The sequence below is a fragment of the Zea mays genome, chromosome 2, assembly GCF_902167145.1.
Source record: "Zea mays cultivar B73 chromosome 2, Zm-B73-REFERENCE-NAM-5.0, whole genome shotgun sequence".
Classification (NCBI taxonomy): Eukaryota; Viridiplantae; Streptophyta; class Magnoliopsida; order Poales; family Poaceae; genus Zea; species Zea mays.
Genome location: NC_050097.1, coordinates 164,259,256 through 164,279,710, shown reverse-complemented (window position 1 = coordinate 164,279,710; position 20,455 = coordinate 164,259,256).

Genomic DNA, 20,455 nt, shown 5'->3' with positions numbered 1-20,455 from the left:
TTTGTGTTCCGTCTCGCGCCGACCCATCCGGGCTGGGACACACAGCGACAATTTACTCGTCGGTCCAGGGACCCCCCGGGGTCGAAACGCCGACATTTGGCGCGCCAGGTAGGGGCCTGCTGCGTGTTGACGAATAGCTTCCCGTCAAGCTCCATATGGGTAGTCTCCAGCAACCACTCCAACCCGGGACGGTACTCCGTTTCGGGAGTCTTGAGTTCATGTCCCTCGACGGTAGCTATGACATGATACTCCTTCCTCCGCCGCGCGACAACGACAATGGTGGCCGTCAGCCCGCCCGCCGGCGGCGGAATCGACGACGTCTTCCCCACGTGGCGGAAGAGCAACATCCGGGTCTGTCCCGTCGCCTTCCCCGCCGACGGAGGAGGAGGCAGGGTGGGCATGGCCAAGTAGGAGGTGGCACCTCGTCGGCTGTCGAGCGAGTCGACGGCGCCGGCGCCCCAGCGAGAGACACGTCGGGCGTTGACCTCGCGTCTGAGACGAAGGTGAGCGGCGTTTCCCCGCAACACGCCAACCCCAAGCAGACGGACGACGCCAGCACGCTCGCGAAGGACTTGCTGGGCGTTAGCCTCGTGCCTCAGACAACGGTGCAGTCCGTCCCTGACACGACTTCGTCACCACCCGTCGATCAAGAGGTACCGACCGTTTCCCATACCATGCCTTTTAGATTCAGCTGCGACCCACCAAGCGACCCCGCTTCGGTGGACGCTTTCATAAAGGCATGTCCAAACCCTCCGGGGTATCATATGCGATCAACCTGGGACCGACTGATGGCCGTCTCGACCTACGGGCCCCTGGGTTCCGAGGAAGATGACGAGCCCGATTCTGGTTGGGATTTCTCCGGGCTCGGTGACCCCAGTGCCATGCGGGGCTTCATGACCGCATGTGACTACTGCCTCTCCGATTGGTCCGATAGTAGCCACGGCCTCGGCGACGAGGACTGTGGCCCAAGTCGCGAATGCTTCCACGTCGATCTAGGGGGTCTCGACGAAGGCAACCATCTTGGTATGCCGGAGGACGGTGATCCCCCTAGGCATGCGCCTCGCGTTGACATCCTTCGGGAGCTAGCTGTGGTCCCAGTCCCTGCGGGGGGTCAGGACGCACAGCTCGAGCAAATCCGCGAGATGCAGGCCAGGCTCGACGAGGAAGCAGGACAACTTGTGCAGCTTTGGCAAAATATCGGGCAGGAGTGGGCAGGCCGAGCACCGACTGGAGAAGCACGTCATCTGGCCCAGGACGTCCAGCATCGCATTACCGACGATGCCAGGGCGAGGCTGCCCCCAACTTCCAGTGGGGTCGGCCAGAACCTGGCTGCAGCAGCGATACTGCTCCGAGCGATGCCGGAACCATCCACCACCGAGGGGCGGTGTATCCAGGGAGAGCTCAATAATCTCCTAGAAATGCCGTGGTCCGACAGGCCGAAAGCTCTGCCTCCCGAAGGTAGGGGTACCCCCCGGAGCATCGTGCCGCGACTTCCCGATTCATGCGGGAAGCCTCGGTCCACACCGGGCGAACGCGGAACACCGCGCCTGAGGCCCCAGGTCGCCTCGGCAACGAGAACCACCACCGCTACCGTCGAGCCCACCTCGACGAGAAGGTGCGCCGAGGCTACCACCCCAGGCGTGGGGGACGCTACGACAGCGGGGAGGATCGGAGCCCCTCGCCCGAACCACCCGGTTCGCAAGCTTTCAGCCGGGCCATACGACGGGCACCGTTCCCGACCCGGTTCCGAACCCCGACTACCATCACCAAGTACTCGGGGGAGTCAAAGCCGGAATTGTGGCTCGCGGACTACCGGCTGGCCTGCCAGCTGGGTGGGACGGACGATGACAACCTCATCATCCACAACCTTCCCTTGTTCCTCTCCGACGCCGCCCGAGCCTGGCTGGAGCATCTGCCTCCTGCGCAGATCTCCAACTGGGACGACCTGGTCAAAGCCTTCGCCGGCAACTTCCAGGGCACATACGTGCGCCCTGGGAACTCCTGGGATCTCTGAAGCTGCCGCCAGCAGCCGGGAGAGTCCATGCGGGACTACATCCAGCGATTTTCGAAGCAGCACACCGAGCTGCCCAACATCACCGACTCGGATGTCATCGACGCGTTCCTCGCCGGCACCACTTGCCGCGACCTGGTGAGCAAGCTGGGTCGCAAGAGCCCCACCAGGGCGAGTGAGCTGATGGACATCGCTACCAAGTTCGCCTCTGGTCAGGAGGCGGTCGAGGCCATCTTCCGGAAGGATAAGCAGCCTTAGGGGCGCCAGCCGGAAGACGTCCCCGAGGCGTCCGCTCAGCGCGGCACAAAGAAGAAGGGCAAGAAGAAGTCGCAAGCGAAACGCGACGCCGCCGACGCAGACCTTTTAGCCGCTGCCGAGCACAGGAACCCTCGGAAGCCTCCTGGAGGCGCCAACCTGTTTGACAAGATGCTCAAGGAGTCGTGCCCCTATCATCAGGGTCCCGTCAAGCACACCCTTGAGGAGTGCGTCATGCTTCGGCGCTACTTCCACAAGGCCGGGCCCCCGGCGGAAGGTGGCAGAACCCACAACAACGACAAGAAGGAGGATCACAAGGCAGAAGGGTTCCTCGAGGTCCACGACTGCTTCATGATCTACGGTGGGCAAGTGGCGAACGCCTCGGCTCGGCACCGCAAGCAAGAGCGCAGGGAAGTCTGCTCGGTAAAGGTGGCGGCGCCAGTCTACCTAGACTGGTCCGACAAGCCCATCACCTTCGACCAGGGCGACCACCCCGACCGCGTGCCGAGCCCAGGAAAGTACTCGCTCGTTGTCGATCCCGTCATCGGCAACATCAGGCTTACCAAGGTCCTCATGGACGGAGGCAGCAGCCCCAACATCATCTACGCCAAGACCCTCGGGCTCCTGCAGATCGATCAGTCCTCGATCCGGGCCGGCGCGGCGCCCTTTCACGGGATCATCCCCGGGAAACGCGTCCAACCCCTTGGGCAACTCGATCTGCCCGTCTACTTCAGGACTCCCTCCAACTTCCGAAAGGAAACCCTCACGTTCGAGGTGGTCGGGTTCCGAGGGACCTACCACGCAGTGCTGGGGAGACCATGCTACGCCAAGTTCATGGTCGTCCCCAACTACACCTACCTCAAGCTCAAGATGCTGGGCCCCAACGGGGTCATCACAGTCGGCTCCACGTACCGACACGCATACGAATGCAACATGGAGTGCGTGGAGTACGCCGAGGCCCTCGCCGAATCCGAGGCCCTCATCGCCGACCTGGAGAACCTCTCCAAGGAGGTGCCAGATGCGAAGCGCCACGCCAGCAACTTCGAGCCAGCTGAGACAGTTAAGTTCGTCCCTCTCGACCCCAGCAACGACGCCTCCAAGCAAGTCCGAATCGGCTCCGAGCTCGACCCCAAATAGGAAGCAGTGCTCGTCGACTTTCTCCGCGCAAACGACGAAGTTTTTGCGTGGAGTCCCTCGGACATGCCTAGCATACCGAGGGATGTCGCCGAGCACTCGCTGGATATCCGAGCTAGAGCCCGACCCATGAAGCAGCCTCTGCGCCGATTCGACGAAGAAAAGCGCAGAGCCATAGGCGAGGAGATCCATAAGCTGATGGCTGCAGGGTTCATCAAAGAGGTATTCCATCCCGAATGGCTTGCCAACCCTGTGCTTGTGAGAAAGAAAGGAGGGTTCATCAAAGATCCACAAGCTGATGGCTGCAGGGTTCATCAAAGACCGTTCGACCAATGTGTGTAGACTACACTGGTCTAAACAAAGCATGTCCGAAAGTTCCCTACCCTCTGCCTCGCATCGATCAAATCGTGGATTCTACTGCTGGGTGCGAAACCCTGTCTTTCCTCGATGCCTACTCAGGGTATCACCAAATCAGGATGAGAGAGTCCGACCAGCTCGCGACTTCTTTCATCACACCCTTTGGCATGTACTGCTACGTTACCATGCCATTCGGTTTGAGGAGTGCGGGTGCGACATACCAAAGGTGCATGAACCACGTGTTCGGAGAGCACATTGGTCGAACGGTCGAGGCTTACGTCGATGACATCATAGTCAAGACGAGGAAAGCCTCCGACCTCCTCTCCGACCTTGAAACGACATTCAAGTGTCTCAAGGCGAAAGGCGTAAAACTCAATCCCGAGAAGTGTGTCTTCGGAGTCCCCCGAGGCATGCTCCTGGGGTTCATCGTCTCCGAGCGGGGCATCGAGGCCAACCCAGAGAAAATCGCGGCCATCACCAACATGGGGCCCATCAAGGACTTGAAAGGAGTACAGAGGGTCATGGGATGCCTTGCGGCTCTGAGCCGTTTCATCTCGCGCCTCGGCGAAAGAGGCCTACCTCTGTACCACCTCTTAAGGAAGACCGAGCACTTCACTTGGACCCCCAAGGCCGAGGAAACCCTCGGAAACCTAAAGGCGCTCCTTACAAGCGCGCCCATCTTGGTGCCTTCCGCCGCTGGAGAAGCCCTCTTGATCTACACCGCCGCTACCACTCAGGTGGTCAACGCCGCGATCGTGGTTGAGAGACGAGAAGAAGGGCATGCATTGCCCGTCCAGAGGCCGGTCTACTTCATTAGTGAGGTACTGTCCGAGACCAAAATCCGCTACCCGCAAATGCAGAAGTTATTGTATGCGGTAATTCTGACGCGGCGAAAGTTGCGACACTACTTCGAGTCTCATCCGGTGACTGTGGTGTCATCCTTCCCCCTGGGGGAGATCATCCAGTGCCGAGAGGCCTCGGGTAGGATTGCAAAGTGGGCAGTGGAGATCATGGGCGAGACAATCTCGTTCGCCCCTCAGAAGGCCATCAAGTCCCAAGTCTTGGCGGACTTTGTGGCTGAATGGGTCGACACCCAGCTTCCAGCAGCTCCGATCCAACCGAAACTCTGGACCATGTTTTTCGACGGGTCGCTGATGAAGACAGGAGCGGGCGCGGGCCTGCTCTTCGTCTCACCCCTCGGGAAGCACCTCCGCTACGTGCTGCTCCTCCATTTCCCGGCGTCCAACAACGTGGCCGAGTACGAGGCTCTAGTTGACGGTTGCGTATCGCCATCGAGCTAGGGGTCCGACGCCTCGACGCTCGCGGCGACTTGCAGCTTGTCATCGACCAAGTCATGAAGAACTCCCATTGCCGCGACCCGAAGATGGAAGCCTACTGCGATGAGGTTCAGCGCCTGGAGGACAAGTTCTACGGTCTCGAGCTCAACCACATTGCCCGTCGATACAACGAGACTGCGGACGAGCTGGCTAAGATAGCCTTGGGGCGGACAACGGTCCCTCCGGACGTCTTCTCCCGAGACCTACATCAACCCTCCGTCAAGACCGACGACACGCCCGAGCCCGAGAAGGCCTCGGCTCAGCCCGAGACACCCTCGGCTCAGCCCGAGGCACCCTCGGCCCCCAAGGGTGAGGCACTACGCGTCGAGGAAGAGCGGAATGGGTCCCGCCTAATCGAAACTGGCAGACCCCGTACCTGCAATATCTCCACCAAGGAGAGCTACCCCTCGATAGAGCCGAAGCTCGGCGACTGGCGCGGCGCGCCAAGTCGTTCGTCTTGCTGGGTGACGAGAAGGAGCTCTACCACCGCAGCCCCTCAGGCATCCTCCAGCGATGCATATCCATCGCCGAAGGTCAGGAACTATTGCAAGAAATACACTCGGGGGCTTACGGTCATCACGCAGCACCTCGGGCCCTTGTTGGAAACGCCTTCCGATAGGGTTTCTACTAGCCAACCGCGGTGGCCGACGCTACTAGGATTGTACGCACCTGCCAAGGGTGTCAATTCTACGCGAAGCAGACCCACCTGCCCCGCTTAGGCTCTGCAAACGATACCCATCACCTGGCCGTTTGCTATGTTGGGTCTGGACCTCGTCGGTCCCTTGTAGAAGGCACCTGGGGGCTACACGCACCTGCTGGTCGCTATCGACAAATTCTCCAAGTGGATCGAGGTCCGACCCCTAAACAGCATCAGGTCCGAACAGGCGGTGGCATTATTCACCAACATCATCCATCGCTTTGGGGTCCCGAACTCCATCATCACCGACAATGGCACCCAGTTAACCGGCAGAAAGTTCCTGGACTTCTGCGGGGACCACCACATCCGGGTGGACTAGGCCGCCGTAGCTCACCCCATGACGAATGGGCAGGTAGAGCGTGCCAACGGCATGATTCTGCAAGGACTCAAGCCACAGATCTACAACGACCTCAACAAATTCGGCAGGCGATGGATGAAAGAACTCCCCTCGGTGATCTGGGGTCTAAGAACGACGCCAAACCGAGCCACGGGCTTCACGCCGTTCTTTCTAGTCTATGGGGCCGAGGCTATCCTGCCCACAGACTTAGAATACGGATCCCCGAGGACGAGGGCGTACGACGACCGAAGCAACCGAACCAACCGAGAAGACTCGCTGGACCAGCTGGAAGAGGCTCGGGACGTAGCCTTACTACACTCGGCGTGGTATCAGCAGTCTCTGCGACGCTACCACGCCCGAGGGGTTCAGTCCCGAGACCTCCAGGTGGGCGACTTGGTGCTTCGGCTACGACAAGACGCCCGAGGGCGCCACAAGCTCATGCCTCCCTAGGAAGGGCCATTCATCATCGCCAAGATTTTGAAGCCCGGAACATACAAGCTGGCCAAAAGTCAAGGCGAGGTCTACATCAACGCTTGGAACATCCGACAGCTATGTCGCTTCTATCCTTAAGATGTTTTCAAGTCGTTCATACACCTCGTTTACATAGGCAAACAAAGTCTAACCATCAAGGAAGGGTCAGCCTTGCCTCGGCAAAGCCCGACCCTCCCTCGGGGGCTACAAGGGGGGCACCCCCTCTGCGTCAAAATTTTCCTCGGAAAAAGTCTTTCTGCTAGAACACCTTTCATGCTTTTCGACTGCTTCAAAAGTGGGATCCTGAAAACGACGGAGTACACGTAAGCAGGCAAGGCCGACCGAGCCGAGGGACTCCTACGCCTCCGGGATACGGATACCTCACTCATCACCTTCTGCCATAAGTAACTCACGCTCGGATAAGCGATTCTGCTGGCCGAACAAGTCTTAACGTTTGAAAGCTTTTCTGCCGAAACGATTTTTCATGCCTTCTCGACTATATCGATAACAGAATCCAACGGACGAGTAAGAGTACACGTAAGCGGCAAGGCTGACCGAGCCGAGGGACTCCTACGCCTCTGGGATACGGATACCTTACTCATCACCTTTCGCGATAAGTAACTCTCGCTCGGATAAATGATTCTGCTACCGACAAATAAGTCCTGATACTCGAAACAAAGGGAAAAGAAACGTAGCTTTACAACACGACGACAGTATGTTTGGGCCTCGGCGGCCGCAAAAAACATACGCACACTACAGATAAACTATTCCTGCAGGATCAGACATCAGCAGGGGGAGCAGCAGCACCCTCGACGTCGATTCCACCTTCGGCGGAATCCGACCCGGCCTCGGACGATGACACAGTCGGAGGATCTCCGCCTCGAAGGAACCTGTCAGCACCGCGCCTGGGCCATCATCGCCAGGGTCTCCTCCAAGAACTCGGCCCAAACAGATGGCCGAACTGGTCGCTCCGCAGCCTTAGCCGGTCGTCCCCCCGGGACACCGGCCCGGCTCATGGCCTCGGCAGCCCGACTCTAGGGTTGGTCCCGCCAGTGGACGACCCGGCCAGGCTCCGGCCGCCGCTGCTACGCCTCCTCGGCCTGGGAAGTCCCCAGCTCCTGGGCCGACGAAGTCTTCTTTTCGAGCCAACTCTGCCTCTGTCCATGCTGACACCGCTGCCTCTGGCCCTGGCTCATCGCAGAGCGGTCGAGGGTTTCTTTAACTAAGCAAGAGAAGCCTCGAGCGGCAAAGGCCGACCGAGCCGAGGGACTCCTACACCTCCGGGATATGGATACCTCACTCGTCACCTTCCGCACGGGGCAACTCACACATTGGTTAAGCGGTTCAGGTAGCCGACAGGCAAGTCCTAGTGCTCGAAATGAGGAAAAACATGGTATTACACCCAAAATACCTAGATGATCAGGCCCCGACAGCCGCAATGAACAAGACACCGGCACTCAAGGTGCCGTTACAAACGAAACTCCGGTTCTGCCCCCGCAAGTACGAACAACCCCCCACATTGGAGAGCCTGCGGGACGACAAAACCCTAGGTGGCTCGCCGACGCCCGCTCCGGCAGCAGCGACGACGACCTCCGCTCCGGACGGCCAAACAGCAGCAGCAATGACCTCAGGGCAGACGCTGTTGTGGCAAGGCCCTCACCTACGTCCCCACTCAAGGGGCGAGGACAAGCTATCAAAGCCAAAGAGCCGGAGGCCCGGAGCGTGGATGGTGGCGGCGATCTCGTCGGCGACGAGGACTTCTTCAGCCGCCACCACCTCAGCGCCGACGACGGCAGCCATCTGCCCACCGGCAGATCCCCACTCGGATCCTCCCGGACGGGCGAGCACCAACCCCCGCGCAGAGGCGTCGTACTGGAACAAAGGCAGGATAGCCCAACAACACGAACGCCGCCCTAGCACCGCGCGACGTCTTGGGCGGTCCTCTGGTGCGCGCGGCGCAACGACCGCTCGTACGGCGGGAGGGGGCACCGGGAGCCGAGCCAGAGCCAGCGAGCCCAACGCGCTGAAGCTGACGACGCTCGCGGCCGATCAGCCCCGTGTTGTCGAAGTCCGCCCCTTCTGCTAGGCCGGTGAGCGCCCTCTCCCCTAAATGCTGAAGGAGAGGGTGACCCACGAACCCGTGCGGGAGGTAGAGCTCCGGCTCAGCTCGCCCTCCGCCCTAGCAAGGATGATGAAGATCCTTGAAGCTGAGGGCGGGGCAGAGGCCGCAGCCCGGCTTGCTTCTCCCCACCATCGAACTTGTGGTCACCGTCTTGGGTGACCATCGGCAAGGGGATGCAGCCGGGCTGCCTGATGAAAATCCTTGAAGCCGAGCGATGGCTGAAAGGTACCAACTTCCGCGAAGTTGCGTTCCTCCAACAACGACAAGACGAAAGCAACGCGGGCGCTCCCCATCCGGGGGCTTGGAAGGTGGAAGGGCGCGATGCATGAGGAGAGTGCAAAGACATGGTTGCCATCCAAGGGGGTCACCCTCCTTTTAAAGGCGACTCTCCCCACTTGCGTCCTCAACCGTCGCGGACTGAGTCTTCACCAACACACTCCAAGGTCTTCCCCCTACGACACGGGGGCTGGGTCTCACGCGCCATGCAAGCTGGCCCAGGGCAGAAGAAGCCAAACCGCCACGCGCGGAGTGCACAACTGCCCAGCGGTTACAAGCACTCCTCCACTTTCGCCCAAACCAACGGGTGAAAGGGCGGACCGCCATGCAGGCGGCATGCAACTGCACCAAGGGGGCACACCCGTTCGACTTCGACGCGTCCAGCATGGGGCCCAGGCCCACACGTCAACCGGCGCGCCGGTTACTACGTGCGAGAAACTGCACCGCCACTTGCGCTAGTACCGCGCCTTCTCGACTACGGAACCGGTGCCGCGACTCGAGGCAACCCGGCGCATGGCCCAACAGTGCCAACCGAGCACATCGGTCACGGTCGGTCCGTCGCGGGAGAAGACACGACGGTCGATAAGGCCAAAAGTGGGCCGGCAGTAATGGCGGCGGCAGGCGGGCGGAAGCAGCAGTCAAGTCGTCTGCAGGCTCACGTCCCCTCCTGGGATAGCAAGAGAGCCCTCTCCCACGGTGTGAAGACGACGCGCCCGTGCTCCGTTCCTCGAACGGCTCGCGCACGCACAACGGCTGCCCCGCGAACCACTCGTCCCGTCGTATTAACTCTGCGGTAGGACAGGCGACACCTTTGGCAGGCGAAGCAGGCGACGCTTCACCTCCGCCATAATGACCGCGTCAAAAAAGGTGCGCCACGTCATTCGATTTCGTATCCTTTTCCTCTTCCTCTTTCTCTCTCTTGCTACAGGGACTGAGAAAGGGGATACTCCGAAAGGGATCCTTCTCCGCGAAGGAAGCAGGCCCCGAGCCCTCCTACTGATCAGAGGTTCGAAGGCTGGCCCCTCGGAAGGGTTCGACAACTGCCTCAGAGCACTCGGGCTCCGAGCCCACTACTGGTCAGAGGTTCGAAGGCTGGCCCCTCGGAAGGGTTCGACAGCCGCCTCAGGCCACTCGGGCTCCGCGCCCACTACTGATCAGAGGTTCGTAGGCTAGCCCCCAAAGGGTTCGACAGCCGCCTCAGAGCACGTAGAGCGAGGGATGACTCTGGGTATGTCTGATACATGGCCGAGGCTCGGGCTACGCTCCCGAGGTACCCTAGGACATTTCCGAGACCAGCAGGAGCGATTCTGTAATGGAATCCCATCGGAGGGAGGCATCGAGCCCTCGGACCCTATCAAACGGGACCGGGTCCGGCAAATCACCTGCAGGTACTTTTGGAGCGTGCCTCTGGGCCACTAGCCGACCCTTATCGAACGGGGCACGAGCGTCCACTCGGATCACCCGTTAGCAACTCACTGGAGACACCATGTTCGGCGCCCTTCGAGGGCAACATAGCGCTTTCCCCCCCTTCTCCTTGTGGAAAGGCGACGCAGGGGCGTATGAAAAAAGCCGAGTCAATCCTTGACCATCCTCTCGCTCTGCGCGGAGGCTCGGGGGCTGCTCTCGCAAACCCGGCTCTGGCCAAACCGTTGACAGCGTCAACATACCAGCCCGAGAACTTGGAACCTGACTATGCACCCGGGCAACGACCAGTTCGCATGAGGGAACAACCAGACCGGTCGAGGCATCACGAAACGTGCTAAGACCTCGGAAGAGTCAAACCACTCCTCCGAGGCCTCGGGGGCTACACCCGGCGGGTGCGCTCGCGCGCACCCACCGGAACGAAACGCAACCGAGAAAGGTCGGTCCCCTTGCAAAAAAGTGCGACAAAAGCCTCCAAGCGAGTACTAACACTACCTTCGAGGCTCGGGGGCTACAGTCGGGGACCATAATTAGGGGTACCCCTAAGACTCCTAATCTCAGCTGGTAACCCCCATCAGCTCAAAGCTGCAAAGGCCTGATGGGCGCGATTCCGGTCAAGGCTCCGTCCACTCAAGGGACACGATCTCGCCTCGCCCGAGCCCAGCCTCGGTCAGGAACAGTAAACCAAGGCAGATTCACGCCTCGCCCGAGGGTCTCCTCAAGCAACGAATGCACCTTCGACTCGCCCGAGGCCCAGCTCGGGCAGGCTTCGCGGAGAAGCAACCTTGGCCGGATCGCTACGCCAACCGACTGTATCGCAGGAGCATTCAATGCAAGGATCGCCTGACACCTTATCGTGACGCACGCTCCTCAGTCGACAAGGCCGAAGTGACCGCAGTCACTTCGCCCATTCGCTGGCCGACCTGACAGGAAAACAGCGCCGCCTGCGCTGCTCCGACTGCTGTGCCACCTGTCAGGGTGAGGCTGACAGCCGCCAAGACCGGCCTCAGGCGCCATAGGAAGCTCCGCCTCGCCCGACTCCAGGGCTCGGACTCAGCCTCGACCTCGGAAGACGGTCTCCGCCTCGCCCGACCCCTGAGCTCGGACTCAGCCTCGACCTCAGAAGACGGTCTCCGCCTCGCCCGACCCCTGAGCTCGGACTCAGCCTCGATCTCGGAAGACGGTCTCCACCTCACCCGACCCCTGAGCTCGGACTCAGCCTCGACTCCGGAAGGCGGTCTCCGCCTCGCCCGAACCCAGGGCTTGGACTCAACCTCGACTCCGGAAGACGGTCTCCGCCTCGCCCGACCCCCGGTCCGGACTCAGCCTCGACCTCGGAGGAGCCTCCGCCTCGCCCGACCTCGGGCTCGGACCGACCACGTCACAGAGGAGGCCATCATTACCCTACCCCTAGCTAGCTCAGGCTACGGGGAACAAGACCGGCGTCCCATCTGGCTCGCCTCGGTAAACAAGTAATGATGACACCCCGCGTGCTCCATGACGACGACGGCTCTCAACCCCTTACGGAAGCAAGGAGACGTCAGCAAGGATTCGACAGCCCTGACAGCTGTACTTCCACGGGGCTCAAGCGCTCCTCCGACGGCCACGACATCACATGAACAGGGCGCCAAAACCTCTCCCACAGCCACGACGGCATGTACTTAGGGCTCTGGCTGCTCTCTGCTAGACACGTTAGCACATTGCTACACCCCCCATTGTACACCTGGGCCCTCTCCTTACGTCTATAAAAGGAAGGTCCAGGGCTCTCGTACGAGAAGGTGGCCGCGCGGGAGAACGGGCCGACGCACAAGGCTCCCTCTCTCTCTCCCTCGCGAACGCTTGTAACCCCCTACTGCAAGTGCATCGGCCCTGGGCGCAGGACAACACGAAGGCCGCGATTTCCCCTTACTGTTTCTCCCCCCTTTGTGTTCCGTCTCGCGCCGACCCATCCGGGCTGGGACACACAGCGACAATTTACTCGTCGGTCCAGGGACCCCCGGGGTCGAAACGCCGACAATAATTAGACTATATTTAATACTTTTAACTAGCATCCAAACAACTTATTTGACATGGACTAAACTTAAGTCACAAGAACCAAACACCCACAAAACCGATCATAGATGAACCTAGGCCTATGGCCTATAGATCTATGGTCTAAACGCCTATTTGGTAAAAATATTACTTAAAACAATGGCTTTACAGTACTATACTTTGGATGCCAAACACCACCTCTATAGTGACCTGCGTCCCCTCAACATCCAGCGCCACCATTTGCCATAGAAGCGGCGGTTCAACAACCTCACCCCCAGTTTCAATAATTGTCAGTCTTTTATCCAAAGGACACCAACCATCGAACTTATAAGGCCATTCTCAATGCACAGTTTGGTCACTAGAGTCGAACAGTGTGCCGCTCAGCAGAGAGGTCCCCAAGGTCCTGCACACCGTGTGCAGGCCCTAGGGATCATTAGTATTTAGCCCGGAAAGATGCCAACACCTATCTTCTATTTTGTTGGAGTTACCAGTTAACATAATACTCATAGTAATCATGCTCCAAAAAATTACTATAATCTCCCTTTTCCAATGCAGTCATCATCATATATGCACACTTCATACTTGTGTCATTTTTTAAGATCAGCAGTAGCACAATGATACACAGGGTACCTTCATAACATGACATTAGAAGTTGATGGCTGGCACCACCGGCTAGGAAGCACAACATCCTTAGTGGTAATTGGATGAAAAACATCACAGAAACCAAAGGCTACTATGAACCACCGTGCGCTAGAGATGTCATACCGTCATGCCATATTGTACAGACCGCATAACCATTTCCAAACTCGTTTATCTCATCTTTGTGTCTAACCATCCTTAGAAGATGGTCTATCATGCACTAGACTTGATCTTACACTAAGTACTAGGACGATCTCATCTGCGGCACTCAACAGGAACAGGCACTTGTGATATATCCAATTCCCACATCTCATATTCTCTTTTTCCACGTCCTCTCCATTATGTGATTGGAAGGCAATTAACGCGTCAAAATTTAATGATGTCATAAGTTTTAAAGGCACATATATGTTGCTTTAATATGAAGGTGGTTCTGCTGGTCCAAAATGCACTGCCCCTATATTTTATCAATTGACGTTAAGGTATCGAACAAACATTTTTTTAAGGTAGATTTGGTTAAACTAATTTGACGTTATATATGTTACCACCTGTTGCTTTCCCCTGACAACTCTTTGGGCTAAAAGAAAATCGATCTTATTAAAGAGAATATGAGATGTGGGAATTGGATACATCACAGAAACTAAAAGAAAATCGATCTTATGTTGTTTGTAAAACTAACTAGAAACATTCTTATGCTGTCCTGGAACATATATTTTCTTGTTTTTTATAGTTTACTTGATCCATTCAATATGTAGGCCATTGTGAGTAGGGATGACAATAGGTCGAATTTGGATCAGATATTGCAAATATCCGCCGCAACCATATCCGCGGTTGCAACCAATATTCACTCATGGCTATACCCGTGGGTATAGAAATTCATATCCATGTCCATGTTCATCGGATTTCGGATGAGTTTCGTATATCCGTTGATTATGACAAAGGCAATCATTTTTCAACAATTTAATAGCATAATTAATCAAATTTCTTTCCAATTCACCATCGTATACAGTTAAAAAGTTAATTAAATAATTATATGAATACACATGTATTTTAACAAGTAATATTCTCAACATATCAACATGAAAGGGTCGCTAGACTAGAAGGAGAGGGGAGCAGGGACTGCTGGGGAAGTGGCAGGGGAGGCTCACCGGTGTCGGACAAGAAGCACAAAGGGGGCCGCAACAGTGTGGACTGAGGACTCAGGAGTGACTAGTGCAGGTTTGGGGCACTTGTACAAAGGGGTGACCATGGACGCAGAAAGGGGCTATCTGCAATGCATGTGCTGAGGCTATGGGCACTAGAGCCTGGAAGGGTTGGCCGCCGGCCAGTCGTGTTGCAACTTGTGGGACTTGGAAGGCAGCATGGGACACATCACATGAAGCAACAAGGTTCGAAGGGGCGGCCAACAATTATAAATTTGGAGCGTTAGGCATGGGGCTTAGGGTGTTAAGTTTTGCTCCTTATTGTCTAATATGGGCTAGGAAAAAAACTATTCGCCGATTTCGAATATCTGACAGGTAACCTGCGAGTGGGAGGTAATATCTAAATCCATGCTCGCCTAGCTTTGGGTCGGATATAGGTCTAACCCACGAGTCAAAATATATGCATGTGAGGCTCCATCTGGTCGGATATTCGATAGATATCCAAATCTACGGATAAAAATTGCCATCCCTAATTGTGAGTGAAAATTTTCTAGGTTGGAGATAAAATTTTCTGGTCGGGTATTCTCGTCGGATAGGAACAAGTGGGAATAAAGTTGTTACCGACGATAATTAGTTATTCTCATCGGTATACAATTAATCCTCGTTGGTTCCTGGCCAACGGGAGTTAACCATCATGAATTAATTAACTCTCGTCAGCCACCAATAGGAGTTAATTAATTTCCTTTGGCTTATTATAGTAGACAACAGTTCCTCCTGTCGCATAGTAACTCCCCTCGTCCACATGGCCGACGAGAATTAATAATCCCCATTGGTTACACATTTTGCCGATGGGAGTTAACACATTAAACCCCGTTTGTTGCCCTAGCCGACAGGAATTACCCCGAACACAATAACTCTCATCGGTAAGGATAACGAAAGTTAATCTGTCCTACTACAAGCCAGCACCCCATTTTGCCAATTTCTCATCCAATTTACCCAAACAACAGATATATCACATACACCATTCACTGCTCACATACATCACATCATCGCATACTTCTAGTAAAATTCCTCGAGCAAACACATATCCATTTCAAATGACAACAACGAGACAAGTTATGTGTTTTGTTCACTAAAACACGTACAATCCAATTCAACAAATATCATCGATCATCCATTACCAAAATAAAGTACAAGTTCCTATATAAAAGTACCATACAATAGTTCAGGGATAACCACTTGGATGGTTTGAGCTTTGGCCGTTGCGCCACCAAGAGGAGGGTAGGCAAAGAGGGACTCAACAAAAGACGTTCTAGCTGGTTCAATCCCACTCCCACCTTCCTGGTGTAGCCTTTGTAAGAATTCAAATATTAATAAGTTAAGTATACAAATGTACATGTGTGTAGGGGTGTTGAACTGTTGCATCCCCGATCGCTGTTTAATGGACATTTGATTAAGTCTAGATGCAATTCATGTTTTGCTATAATAACTATATACTAGATGAAATACTAGGTTCGACAATGTTGTAAGAAAATTTGCTAAGATTAGTGTACCTAAGCTAGTGTGGCTGCAAAAGGACTCCAATGTGTTCGCGATGGCGATGGAATATCTGGTAATGTTATGCCATATTGCTGCATTGGCTATTGAACAAATGTGTTACTATTGCAGATGTTGTTTTCAAATATATGAATTTAGAGTTCACAACATCTATACTTACTTGAAACATCGCTTGTTGATGTTGCATGCAAGCCATAAAATATTCCCTTTGTTGTCTCATCTCCTCACACAACCTCGAAATCTCCAACTCCTGCTTGTTCGGTTGGTTAGAGCAATAGCTATGGGAGGATGAACTCATCCAATGAGCTCTCACCTCAGATGAGACAATCACTCCATCGAAGAGTGTGTACCTACAAGTGATTTTAAAAGTGTGCTTAATGCATGATCAATTTAATATCAATCATGTCATTTTAGAAGTTAGAGCTAACCATCCATGCGCTTACCCCCACTAGCGTGCACCGCTGAGGGATCCAATGGTGCATGTCATCAATCGAAGTCAGGGTCATGACGCCAAACCATCTCCTCCCCATATGATGCTTATACACCATTTATAAACTTAAAAATGTAGGAATTTTGATACTTCAAATTTTTATTATTTTGAGCCAAAACTCACTAGCTGATATGTGGTCGCCTGACTACACAACTGTTCAGGGTTACTAGGACCTGGTCCTTTGTAGCCCGCCATAAACACCTCAATGTCTTTAGCCTTTGTATCTAACTCCCCATATGAAATTATATTTTTGCTTACGAACATTGAATGTGATGTCATGGAACTCATGCAATTTTAGCCAAATCTCATTAGCCTTTTCAATGTAAAGATTTGATTGAAAATTTTTAGGCTAAGAGATTCATACAAGCAATTTTTAGCTCTAGCATTCAAATGATTTTCCTTTTTGTCACTTGCAGTGAGTTTCTCGGGATTCTTAGGTGGTTTCATCCCATCGTGAGTGACTCTCCAAACACCTAAATTAGTCGCTTCTAGGTAACAAGCCATTATAGCACTATAATAAGGAAAATTAGTGTCATCGAAGTGTGGTGGCCAATGGGTATCCATCGCTCTCATCTAAAAAGCGTCGGCTAGATTAGTGATTAAGCTAAAAGATTTCTTAATGAGACAAATTGGGATATGATACCAATTGAAAGGGCTATAGACGCCTAAGAGGGGGTGAATTAGGACTTCTAAAATCTCGCTAATCTAGGCCATAAAAATTCTCCTAAACAAAATCTATGCAAATAAGTAAACTAAAATGCGAAATCTAGGTTTTGTCTAAGTGTTGCTATCTATACCGCAAAAGGAGTTATGCAACCTAAGTTCCAATCATATATTCTAAACTAAAGATTGCAACTTAAGTAGTGAATGTAAATGCAGAAGCTTAAAAGCAAAGGTAGAGAATATAAACTCCCATGGACGCATCGGTATTTTTAACGAGGTATCCAAAAGCGTGCAAGGTTCTGACTAATCCTCATTGGTGCCCCTACCCAAATGGAAGCCCAAGCGAGGCCCAAGCACTAGGACATGTAACTCCATAGAAAGTCGCGAGCCTTCTCCACAAGCAAGTGGTGCTCCGCTTCCAGCCTCCTCTCGGATGCTCCCCGTCATCTTAACTATTGAGTTTTGGGGCAAAATGTTGTGGGACTCGTTTCCTGTAGTACATGGTGGTGGCCACACCACAAACGCAGTTGCTGTAGTCTCGCAAGGCCCTCGCCCTACTCGGTATAATATTATAATGACTCGTGCAAGAGCCGAGGGTTTGTTGGATTGTTTAACCTCACTCACACAACTAGGAACAAACCTAGAGCAAGAGAAATAGCGGTCTAACTAACCTAAGAACTTCGCAAAGCACCTACACTAATCACCGAGTAATTCTCAAAGCACTTGTGTGATATGGAGTAGGGATGGCAATTTTACCCGCGGGTTCGGATATCCGTCGTATATCCGACCCATCGGGTATGGATTCAAGCACGAAATTTGACCCACATGTCTTACTCGTACCCGACCCATAATAATATCGGGTCGGGTACTGATTTGATTTCTTACCCGTGGGTATCAGACGGATATCCAAAATTAGTGATTTTAGATTTTCAACCCACCAGTACGCTACCTAGTCGTCCATCCTTTGCAGCTCATCCTACTGCCATCACTCCCTGTCTCCTGATGCTTCTGATCTCGTTCTAGTACTAGTGCCAGTATGTTTGATAAAGTGCTAGTACATAGTACCAGTGCTAGCTAGTACAAGTACTTGAGCTAGGAGAGTGTTAATACACCAGACGACTATGCTAGCTACTCTACGATCTTGACGAGTTGGAAGTTTATTACCAAAAAACATTAGCAACACACGTTTAGGGATATATCTGCACGACTGCACTGTGCAACAACATTATGTGCCTCCGGTGATCATGGCGATATGCGACGCTCAGAACTGCACTATACTTCATTTAGGAAGAATGCACCAAGCTGCTATACCCGACGGGTACCCGATATCCGCCCGATACCCGATAGGTACAGGCACGGGTACAAAATTTTACCCATAAGTATAGTCATGGGCGGATATGGATAATCCCCATGGGTATGATCGCGGGCGGGTATTTACTCTACCTGATTCGAACCCGACCCATTGCCATCCCTAATATGGAGCAATGGAGATGTGTCTCAACACTATAGCAATGTATCTTGGGCTCCCACATCTTCCTATGGCCGGCTAGGGGGTATTTATAGAGCCCCATACAAATATAGTCGTTAGAGGAAAGCAAACTTTTCCGCATCGCACCAGACCGGGTTCGGTGCCCTCCACGTCAGCTAGCTGTTGGTCAGCTGATAAATTCTCTACAATAGTGCAGATGTCTGGTGCGCCACCAGACCGGTCTAGATATCGCCATGCCAGATCACCGTTGGCAACTAGCCGTTGGACCGTGGTTTGGTGCACCATCGGACTAGTCCGGATGGCCAGCTGGACGAGAGCCGTTTGCAGAGCTCTCTGCGCACATGGTCCGGTTCACCACTGGACTGGTCCGACGCACTAGCTAACGACCAACTTCTTGATTCTTCAATATTCTTTGCTTGGGATCTTTTGGTCTTGTGTCTTGGACTTACGCTAAGTATTTATAAGTCTTCTATGAGTCTTTTAAGTCTTCTTTTGAGGTGTTGCATCCACAGAGCCTTAGTCCAATCCACTTCGCATCCTTTGAACTACAAAACACAAACACTTGCAAACTCATTAGTCCATTGGTTATGTTTATCATCAAACACCAAAAACACTTAGTCAAATAGGCCAGGATCCATTTTCCTTACAACTAGGATCTTGGCTTGTATGTTAGCATCTTATCGTATTTGTTTAGGACTTTTCCTTATCTCTTCTATTCGAATAAAATATTTGTCATATTTGTACTTCTAGAATCTTCCTCATATTAGACCATCCATAATCATGGCAACTGAGTCAATAGACTCTAGGCCAAGCCCATAGGCCTATTCACATATGCTCATCTTGTGGGTACCCCTGGTATATAATCTTTACAATCCCAACCATCGATCTTCTATCCTATAACTTACAGTACTGGAGAATAGGGCTAGCATCCCTTAATTTTAGTACTGGTTTCTTAAGAATCGATAGTGCAATTAAAGGAAGCAAGCCCTATCAATAGTTCCAATTTTTTTAACTGTCCGAAGCTTTAGTACCGGTTGGTGGTTTCAACTGGTACTAATGTCAAGGCGCAATACCTGAAACTAGGGTACCCCTTACTACTGCATAAATACGCAGTATCCACGCGGCTATCTTTAGTCGCGTGGTAAAAGAGTTGTATGTAGGACCAGGCCATGACTCGCCCCAGCCTCGGGCGACTACTCTGGGCCAGCAACAGCGCCTGACCCCACCACATGGGTGGGTCCGGTGCCGCCACGTGTCCAGACAGAGTGACATACTCTGAGGCATCAACAGTGTGTCCGGACCCCCATGGGAAAGTGACGGACCCCTGTATATACGGTTCAGGCCTCTAAGTTTGGTCCAGGAACCCCGCGTGTACGAACCGGACCCCTAGAATGGGATCCGAACCCCCCGTATGGGCTCCAGGCCGCCCACAGTAGGGTCCCATGGTTTCAGGACAGAACATACCCGGGCCTTAATCAGGACCCAGGCGGGGGTCCGGAGCCGACACGCGTCCAGACTCGATCTGGTGGGATCCACGCCTTATCACATACACTCCTGACTCCCCAGGCGTAGACCCGATGCTACCACGTGGCCTACTATGCGCGGCGTAAGCCAACGGGCAGAGCCTGCATAGAGCCTCTGGGCTACGCGCATCTTGGCATTTATTACAGATAAGACGTGTGTCTGTCCATTCCAGTGATAGGCGGCGCGCCCAGTCCTCGATGCGTGGGTCGTGCAGTAACTCACATGTTACCATAGCGAGGGCAATGACTCACGATTACTCGTGCGTTTCCAAGAAAAGGGTTACTGCCTATCAATGCTGCATGGACTGCTGTCATCATGACTCCCGCTGATTACTCATGCGTTACTAAGACAGAGGGGGCAACACAGCGTCCAGTAAAGATCTTGGTGTACTGTCAGTATTGATTATTCACATAATGTATTCATTATGCTCCTGGGCCCGCATGTCGGGGCTCAGCATCCTTATATGTACCTCTCTTAAACTATAAAAGGGAAGAGACACAATGT